The following is a 10,479-nucleotide window of genomic DNA, read 5'->3' on the forward strand; positions in this document are numbered from 1 at the left end:
CGAGGTGACAATGAGCATCACTCTTGAAAGAAAGAGTCGAGGGAGGGCCAGAAAATAAACATTGTTATTTTCATAAAATAGAGAATGGGGAGATGAAGGAATGTAGGTGAACATTAAGCTTAACATTTTGGAGCATAAGCAGCTGTGAGGTCCCAGAAGAATGTTTGGACCTGGGGGGGGGGGGGGGGGCTGGGTGAGACCAGGGAGAGGACAGGAGTAGCTAAGCCAGAATTGAAGCAATAGAAAACTCAGAGTCAACCTACTTGCCTTTGGTACACAAGAAGCAGGCCTCGGGATACAGTATCCTGCTGAGATATGCTAGTAACACAGAGAGCCTTCAACATTATTGCCTTGGTGTGGAAGAAGATGGGAAGCAACTGCGTTCGGCCAAAGTGGGGAACCATAATCCATGATACTTCCGATGAAAGCTTTATATACAGTAATATGCTTGGAACGGCTTAGAATTGACTTTGCTCCGCAGAAAATGCCTTTTTGTCGGCTTTCATGACAGCTTGTGAAAGATTGTGAGGCCGAGTGTATCTTAGGAATTATAACAGCAGATTGTCTCTCTGCAAGGAAAACCTGCCCTTTCTTAGAGATAGAGTGGGAGCATGTGATTTTACTACATTGAAAGACAGTTCCAGGTTGCTGGCCAATGACATATTTATTTTTTTGAGATCTGCATAGATGGATGCTGCAGAAGCCTTCCTCTCAAGTGTGGTGTACATTTTCACAGGGTGGAGTCGTCCTCAAATTGTACAAACATAGGATTATCCAGGGAAATGTAGACACTAGGACACTAGACACCATTGCTGTAGAGTGTAGACCATGAGTACAGTCAATCTTAAACTGTAGCCATGCGGGACTCCAGCCTTATACATTAAGAGCGACTGATTGTTTTAGCAGAGATGATCAAATCACCATTCAAGGAAAGGCCTCTGAATACCATTTGCAGACTGCATGAAAAATACGGCGGGCTGCCAGATAGTATTGAAAGCTCGAGAGATGTCCGGAGAGATGGTCCTGATTTCTCATTTGAGATTTAGTGCACTCATCCATTGTTTTGTTGAAATATGCAACATGTTCATGGTACAACAGCCAAAATGATGATCAGAGAAGAGAGAGTTGGAGAAAGGATAATGCGTATAAGGTCTGCAGCAACAAAAGATTCCATCACTTCGCTTTGGGTAATGAGAAGGCTGACCAGTCTGGTTTGGAATGCTTTTTGTGAAATTTTGAACATTTGGAATGCTTTTTGTGAATCAGGTGATGTTTTAAACTTTTGGAGATGAACGCTCCTGCATGAGCCTCCACACTGCACACATAAAAGGGTGGGACATCATCTGATAATGACTTGGAGAGTGACAGCCTTTTTGAGAAGGTAATGCCAATGCCTTTGGGCACAATTACAGAGGAGGTGTCATTAAAATTGCTTCAGAACTTCTCATCCTTACTGGGGAGGCCATTTGCTTCATATAGTATTCTGATATGGGAGAAAAGGTGGGTTAGGGAAGGGAGGGATGTGCACCTTGACCTTTTCAGTAAAGACAGTGTGAAATAATCAGTTTTAGGGTTGGTCATACTCAGGACCATAAGATCTTAAGCCAGCCATCTCAACCGTTAAGCCAACACCAGGCTTCGTTTTTGGAGCAAAGGTACAGAATGAGAATGTGGACCACAGACAGACTTGAGCGACTGTCACTAGGCTGTGTAGTGTGGTAATAGATTTGAGTAGTTTGATTGCAGATTTACTTAATTTTGTGCTCTAGCTCATCAAAGATAGGAACACACTGGTTATAGGCCATGCGGAGGAGTTTAAGTTCCCATCAGTTGGGATTGCCTTCCAGGTGGAGAACGCAAAGTTCTTCTTTCATGATTGCCTCTCCAGATGCTTCAGTTGTACCAGAGTCAGAATGTTGAATAGGCCAATTGGAGGCATAACGGACTTAACTTTTGAAGAAAAGGCAGTCTATTGAGGAAGGAATTCCAGCAGATTTTGGTGTCATGAGCCAAGAAATTAATGCACCAGTCTGTGAGTGAAATAGATTTCACACCAGAGGAATCTGCCTGCATACTGCATACTCGCCGGTGCCTTGGCAGCTCTCTGAAAACCACCAAGGAGGCAAACACTTTCACAAGGGCATGATCAGTAACACGAATAGGTGTCGAAGAGGAGCAGGAAAGGCTCCAGGAAAAGTTTGACACGACAAAAATCAAACAAAGAATCACTGTCATTTGGAGACGTGTATGTAGGAAAAGAGACAACTTGGGGCAGTTTTTTGCAAATCGTCTTGGCTGCATTACCATGGGGTGTAGTTTGAGGACTGACTCCCACAACTTGCACCAACTCTCATGATGGAAATTGACGTCTTTACCGATTAGAAGCAGAGAACTTGGGTGGGAGGACAGCAGGAAATCCATGTCTGAAGAAAGAGCTTTACATGGGATCCATATCTGAACAATATATCTCTGAAGCAAGAGCTCAGAACCTCTCAACTTTGCTGTGAGGGAAGTGTGGATAGAGACGCATTGTGGATAGAGAATGGAAGTCAGAAATACTGCATGGGGTTGGAGAAGAGAGTTAGGGAGACGTATCTCACAACAATATCACCAAGACTTGAGTTGGGTTTATCAAATCATAGGAGAGGGCAGCCAGCGAAGGAGACATCCAGAAATCTTACACAGAATCCTGTGTAAGAAAGGTTTCTGGCAGACATATATTGTCAGCAGATAGAGAGGAACCTGGACAGATATCTCAAAAAAAATTGCAGATCAAGCTTTCTAACCTTGGAGGAGGAATAAAGACTGTGGTGGTTGGTCCCTTGTAGATGGGGTAGAGGTGTGATGGGGCAGAAGGGTGGTTGGGGGAGGGTGGACGAGTGGCTCGATAGTGGAGGAAGGTGGGAGAGAGGTCAGAAGAAGAGCTGGAAAGATGGGGTTGGTGTGTGAGGCTGGCAAACAGAAAGGTGAGGTTGAAAAGTTGAGGGGAGGGATATGCGAGCTACAAAAAAGAAGGGAGTGCTGTTTAAAAGGAAGGATGGTCGTGGAAGTTAAAGATTGCAAAATATCTTTTGACAAGAGTAAGAAAGTATTCACCAGCACCCTGGCCTAATTCCAAAATGTTGCCTAAACTCACCCTACAAAGTCCAAACCCCAGAGTTGTGGCTCTTGTACCCTAACACCCAACCTGGACCAGGAGTTTATGGTAAGGCTTGGAAAATGGCTGAGATGTCACAACAATTAAATTATAAAAACACAGAATTACTTTCCTTTGATGTTTGTTTATTTATTCTTTATCCATGCTCATACAGCAACGTTACTCATCTTTGTCACAGAATCCCTCAATTATTTCTTTCCTCGTTTCTTTCAAGTTCTCACAATCTCTACTTTGCCTGAAATCCATTTTAAAATGGTTGTCTCCAGCGAACTGCCATTTTATTCCCTTTCTTTCAACAATACAAGCTTGAAAAGGCTATTTGTATTTGGCTTTGCATTTTTTTTGTTATGAAAATGTCGATTTTCATGTTTCCAGATTGTTAAATAGCATTGCTTATTATTGTAGTTCTTATAATTCTATTAGGATCGATGTAAAAACTACATATCTGGGTGATGCAGAGTAAATGTTAGATGGCCAGACGGTGGTATTTTAGTTGTCGAATATTCTTAATTTATTCTGGACATTTCCCCAACAACCTACGCTAACTAGCTGGCAGCCACAGGGTGGGCTGGAAATAGGATCGAACATCCTTTATATCAACTCCCTGTGGCTGGCTCAAACTGTCCATTGGTTGAGCCGGCCCATCTGATTGTTCGGGTGTTTTAAACAGGGACTGAGGAAGGAGCATGGGGATAAACAATTTAAGAGGACCCATCAGTGGCAGTGAAGATTTGGGGAGATTCAGAGAGAAACCTGAGCGGTGGGAGAGTCACGCTAGCACAATCAATATCATATAGTATATGGAGGAGTTACTTCCAACTTTTGGAGTCGGTTCATCTTTCAGCCGCACAGCATTGTATACTAAGTCTTGCAATGGGATAAAGTTGGTGGTTTCGGTTCAGTGATGTTTCCGTCTTTCTTGACGAATCTGTAATAATTGGACTGTGTAGTTTCCACTCTGCCAATACGCTCGGTGTTCTCCCACCTGTATAAATCAGTGTTTTTCTGCTATTGATGCCCTCTTTTACCGGCCTCAACCTCTTTCAAGACTCTTTCACCTGCATCCTCGAGACCGTACCACTACTGTGGCACTTTGTGTGCCCTGAACACCCCCAGCGTTTCCCTGCCTGGACCCACATGCCACTTTCTTTGCTGATGATTCCCACAGTTTTTTTTTTACATGCCAAAGGCCAATCATGCAAGCAACATTGGCTGAAACAGTCATCCTTTCTTCGATCTGTTATTCCTGAACCTCACTCCCTGTGTCCTGCTCTCAGCATCTTGATTTCAGGCCTGTCTTATCTTGACATTATTTTCTTTTAATTCCTCCACTCACATTTGATTTGATTTCTTCTTTGTTGAACATTAGCTTCCCTTGCCCAGCCATAGTATTATAACTAACAAAAGTACCCAGCGTTTCCGGGTAACAATGAGTCGCTTTTGACGGATATATGTAGAGGGGGAGGGGGGTGTGGGGGGGAGGAGAGGAGGAAGGGGAGAGGAACGGGGAAGGAATGGGAGGGGAGGGTGAGTATATCGCACAAAAATACTAGTCAATAAAAGAAATGGGTAAGTAAAAACAAAAAGGGAGCTCTGTCTACTGTAACGCCATGGCTTGCAAAAGCAGCCTGAATAGTGTTCACCAAGTGGTGGTTAATCATATTCAAAAAGGGTGTTATAACATACCCAAACTACCCCGGCCTTGTTTTGAAATATCCCGCTACGTATCGTTTTTGGCCCTATCTTCCAATGGTGAAGAATCACTTTTAAAATTAAATAATTCTCATATCCGAATCCATATTTAGATCTTCACCAAAATCTAATGTATTTGTCCTTGTCTGACACCCAACATGTCCACCAAGTTTCGTCCAAATCCGTCCACATCTTTTTGAGATATCTTGCTCACAAACAAACAAACGGACAGACAAATGGACAGACAGTGGTATAAACATAACCTCCATCCACCTTTGGTGGCGGAGGTAATAACAAATTCCGTTATTGTTGCATTGTGTTGTCATTTATCAACATAAACATATTCGTATTTAAAAATTTACTTTGTTTGCATCACCAGCCTTCTAAGAGAAACAGAGTTAAAGTATGGAAGCCACAGAAAACCGTATATCAACAAATCCGAAAGATACTCAAACAAAAATGAAGATGTTGAAAAATAGAGGATAAATGCAACAAATTACAAACTTCCAGGTAACAGATGCGCTTTATTTAATTTTTTTGACTCGATAATAAAAATGGCAATACTCGTACCTGTAATCACAATCAGAAATCCTTCGCATCTCGATACTGTAAAAGTTTATGTTTTCACAGGATGGAAACTTAATTGTTTCCCTGTTTGTTTGTTTTCAAACTGAAACCCTCTCGTGCCTGAATCTTGCATTCACTATCAACTGCCGGCTAATTCTTTGCTTTTCTTATTACCCCTTTGTTCAGGTACATCTTGAGTTGGAGCAAGCACTGACGAAGGTGCATTGGTTGCTGAACGTGATAAGGAGCAACATATAGATGCACAACTTTCCAAAATGGTACGCAAGCACAACACTGAGCTGGATTGGGACCATCATAAGGTGAATGGGATGAATTTGTGTATAAAGGAGAGCAGGTTACTGTGGAAGATTTCCCAGGCTGAATTAATATCAGGGGCAGTGGATATAGGAGACCAGTCCTGAAGAGAGATGGCCGCTTGCAGTCCCTGCCAATCTGCATGATTGAACTGCCAGTCTATACGGTGCTTAGACACCTCTCTGACAATAGCATTAACCTCCTGTACAATCAAAAGAAATGCAGATAATGATGACCACTCCTTTTTGCATCGTGATGATGCATATGGCTGCCGAAGCAGTTTCTCGGCTATTGGGCATAATCCTGGACGGGTCGCCACTCAGACGCAGGATACTCCAATGGCTCATTCATCCCAATAAGCTGGTACTCATTTGGCTGACCTCAGAAGGATGACAGGCTGAGTCAACCTATCTGGTCTTAATTCAACTCAGGACCCTGATATCTCAATCCAGCCACCTTAACCGTTAAGCCAACTTAATGCAGATATCTTAATGCAACTCTGGCTTAATGCAGATAATACAGAAATAATATTTTTGATCAACCATGTACTTATTTTTCATACAGAATACAGAAAAATACGATATTATTGTTCATTCTAATGCCATCCTTGCTTTAATAGTGCATCAATTACCTAATGGAAATGGGAAATTTTCTGCTGGGTAGTTTCATTCAACCACCATTATAAACAAGTACGATGAGCCAGAAGTTGAGCGATTGTTGGCAGTATGGAAAAATTCCAAGTTCTTTCCCTAATGTGCTGTAAAATTCCAGGTTCTTTCCCCTAGTTGTGTTCCCATGTGTTGTAAAATTCGTTGTAAAATGATACAATTCGAGTTGTGTTCCCATTCCACGTTCTTTCCCATGTGCTGTAAAATTCCAATTTTTTTCCCAAGTTCTAACACTGCATCAGTGGCACAACTGTACCTTACTAGTGATTAAACTAGCAGGTCAAATTCATACTTGAATTCAGGTGCAATATGCAGTCACTAATAATGACTCGATTCAAAACTGGATCAATTCATGAATAACTTGGGTGTTGAGAAAAAGTGCTTTTCTCTGTAATGCGATATTTAAAATTTTCTTTCTAATGATTAGTACCAGATTCAGTACAAGATTCAGTTTACTTGAACATGGGAAGGGCCTCCAGTGGTGGGGTGTGCTTGGGCCCACAGCATGGGACATCGCCGAATGGCATCCTGGCTGTGCTGCATGCAACGCCAAGGTGCTCCGAGTGGTTTACCATGGCCTGGCCTCATGGGTCAGGTGCCAGGGGTTTTTTTTGGACACAGCTAGGACTTCCACATGGACACAGCTAGGACTTCCAAGAAAGAAGTTGGTATTTCAAAAAGGTGGATCTGGGGTGAATTAACGGCGGTAGAAAAGGTCACGGTTTTGGATGGGGGAAGATAAGAGATGGTGGTGAACAGCTGTTTTAAAGACCTGGAGGGACGAGTGGGATTGAAGAGAATGAAGGAGTTTGTTCCAGAGGCGGGAGTAAAGAGGAATGAAAGAGTGAAGGTGAGCAGAGGGTCTTGATTTTGGCAATTTCACCAGAAGAGGGTTGCTGGCAGATCTTGTGCGACCTATAGGAATATTTGCGGGACAGAGCACAGATAGAGCTGGGGGAGCTAGGCCGGAAAGGAGTCGGTAAAATACAAAAAGACCGCCTACCTGCCTGCGGTGAGTGAGTGAAAGGCCCTCGCAATCAGCTTCATCAGGGGAGATTCCAATGATTCTGAAAGCTTTGGTTTCAACAGCGGGAAGCCGGGCTAGGTGTGAGGCAGGAGCACCAGCTCAGAGGGGAGAGCAGTATTTCATTGAGCTGCGAATGAAAGCCTTTTATGTTGTGAGGAGCTCAGGTGTGCCCAGGAAGGACTTCGCACGATGGAGGATGCCCAGTCGGCGACTGGCTTTGGAGGCCAGATTGGAAATGTGGTTTTCCCTGGAAAGATCATGGCAGATAGTGAGACCCAAAAGCTTGAGTGACAGAACTTCTTGGAGAGGATTGTTGAGAAAGTACATGGGAGGGTTGTCCATTCGGTCTTTTCGGAGAGACATAGTGAGAGTGTGAGATTTCTCAGGATTGAAAGACATGTTCCACTTGTTTGACCAGTCTGTGATTTTGTCCAGGTCTGCAGAAAGTGAGGAGGCTGCAGACTGCCGATCTGAGGGATGAGGAATGGAGCGGCAGAGAGTGGAGTCATCAGCAAAGAGATAGAGAGGATTTTCCAGAGAGTCAGAGAGATCATTGATGAAGACTTGAAAAAGCACAGGGCCCAGAACACTGCCTTGGGGAACTCCAGCCTGAACAGGAAGGGGAGATGAGAGAAACCCATTCAGGGCCACACGTTGACTACGAGCAGAGAGGTAGTCCGCAAGCCATGCGTGGAGATTTCCATGGATACCATAGGAGGAGAGTTTGGTGAACAGAGCGGGGTGCCAGACCGTATCGAAGGCACGTGATATGTCAAGGGAGACAGCTCTGATCTCCTGTTTGGCATTGAGGACCTCCATTGGAGCATACAGGTTTCCTCCTGTATGCTCCCCCCCAAAACCGAATTAGGCCGCTTCAGTCTCATACTCCACAGAGGCCTGACCGAATTGCAGGCATGGCGCGTTGCCGGATGCAGTGTTAGGCAGACTTGGGCTTCGCTGGTCCACAGCTCCTGTTGCGAATGGATTGGTACCATTGTTTTGAGGGAGAGGGAGTGAGTTCCCCACCGCCATTCCATTGCAGGAATGGGATGGGGGTTTGGCCCAACGTCGTCTTGCAGCTTTCTATTTCACTAATTGTTTAATTAAATGTTCCAGCCATATATTCCAGTTCCAATATTCCCCCACCCTCCCAACCCGCCTCCCTCCATTATAACAGTAGTGCCACCAACATATTTCAGTTGTGCTGTATAAGGTTCTCAAATGTGTTGCTCCATACAAGGTCTTCAATGTGTAATGGCATTTCTTCCTGTTGATTGGAGTTCTTCAACCTTTTTGGACCATTATTCATCCTTTGTTTTCCTGATGATCATGTGTTAGGCTTAAACTCCTTAGTCAGATGTAACGATTCTTCTTGGATTGTATTTGCTTATCCATAAACATCCACTAATTAACTGCATGGGCTTCCTGAATTGTACTCATCAAAAATGTCAAAGTTACATCTCTGCTAGTCATTTATGGCTTCTGCTGTGCAATTGTAGACTGCTTCCCATTCCTTCCCAGAGTCAATATTTACATTTGTTTGATTCCAATGCCACAGTCATCAGGTGGCTCATCAGGCAGCCGAGTTCTTTTGAAGGGGTCCTTCAATCTTTTGAGTATCTTACCTGGACGGGTTCCCCACTTCTATTAATCAATGGAGGATTGCTCAAGCAAACTATGTGCCAGCCCACTAAAAATAATAAATATATATAAATGGAAAAATTAGGGGAATAATGGTGTCTGTGTTGAAATTAAGTTTCAGAAATCTATTACATGCTTCAAGCCTGAATTTATTGGCATGAATATGAATGTGGTTTGTTCATCAGTCAGCAACTGTCTGCCCAATTGTTTCGTACATTTTGAATACATTTTTGCTTTACTACGATCATTGTCATCAATCAGTTTCAAATGCTTGGTCCTCGGAAGCATCCATTAAATGTTGTGTCCATTTGGTTGTGCAAGAGGATGTTTTGTATTATTTTTTAATCGATGTTTTCATGCTCATGGTATTGATAATACATATATCACATGGAGGGCAAAGATGTTAGGAGACAGTGTACTTTTACTTCCATAAGTGCACATTCCAAGGACATTAGTATTTGACACACAAATCAACACAGTAAATGAGATTTGAACCTGATATCCTCGAATCATGAATGAAGTTATCATATGATAATAACAAACAAGTCAACATATTGACAACAAAGGGGTTCATTGAATGTCGTCAAACGAAAATCAGCTACCAATTCCATGATGACATATCAATCTTTCCAATTATTCTTTCCCTAACCAAAAGCTAAGTTATAAAATTCAGGTTTAGATCATGTGCATCAGATCTTCGACCTTTACGACTCCAAAAGCATCATGAAAATCTTCTGAAAGAAAAGGGGTAAATACTTTTGAACCCGCTCATCATTCTTAAAGTGATTGGTGCAATAGCGAGGCCAATTTGCTACAAAAGAAACTCTTCCAAAGAAAAAAAAAGAACTATGAAAATTCACAAAAATAGGAGTGAATCGGCTCTTTTTGTGTTTGGATCCTAAGCTGTCAAATTTTCTTTCAAGCAGATAGCAAAACAAATATCAGCGAAATGTCTCAGCAGCACTGCTCGCTGTGCCCCCCCCCCCCCGCCACCCTCCCCAGGAGATGATGCTTACTCACAGCTGCATCCGAAAGAAGAAGTAAAATGTCAAACAGTATAAATTGCATGCATTTTTGCACATATTGAGTACACACGCGGTAAATATTATGTCACTGTTTTGAACAGACTTTCCTTACTGTTCGAGGGCGTTTTGAAGGGTTTGGGGGGTGGGGGGGGGGGTGGGGGAGCGATGGAAAACAAGATTGTCTTCACCCGTGTTTGTTTGTTTGTCTTTTTGTTTATTAGGAGGATATCTCAAAAAGTTACAGGTGGATTCGGTCCAAATATGGTGGACAGGTTGGCAGGTGTGACGAGGATGAATTAATTGGATTTTGGTAAATACAGTATTCGGATCCGGTACCGTGAAATGGGGTGAATAGGGACAGCAAGGTGAATAGGGACACAAACTGAA

The 10,479-nt window shown here is 43.0% G+C and overlaps 1 long non-coding RNA gene across 1 annotated transcript in view; it reads left to right on the forward strand.

Moving 5' to 3' along the window:
- LOC144889759 (uncharacterized) overlaps positions 1-9,387 on the forward strand; it is a 77,738-nt gene extending 68,351 nt beyond the window's left edge. The window contains exons 5-6 of the long non-coding RNA XR_013622052.1: positions 5,603-5,694; positions 8,948-9,387. This is a non-coding gene — a long non-coding RNA (uncharacterized LOC144889759). The remainder of the gene's footprint in view (positions 1-5,602; positions 5,695-8,947) is intronic.
- Positions 9,388-10,479: the final 1,092 nt, after the last annotated feature.

The sequence above is a fragment of the Myxine glutinosa genome, chromosome 1 (assembly GCF_964187855.1).
Source record: "Myxine glutinosa chromosome 1, kmMyxGlut1.1, whole genome shotgun sequence".
NCBI lineage: Eukaryota > Metazoa > Chordata > Myxini > Myxiniformes > Myxinidae > Myxine > Myxine glutinosa.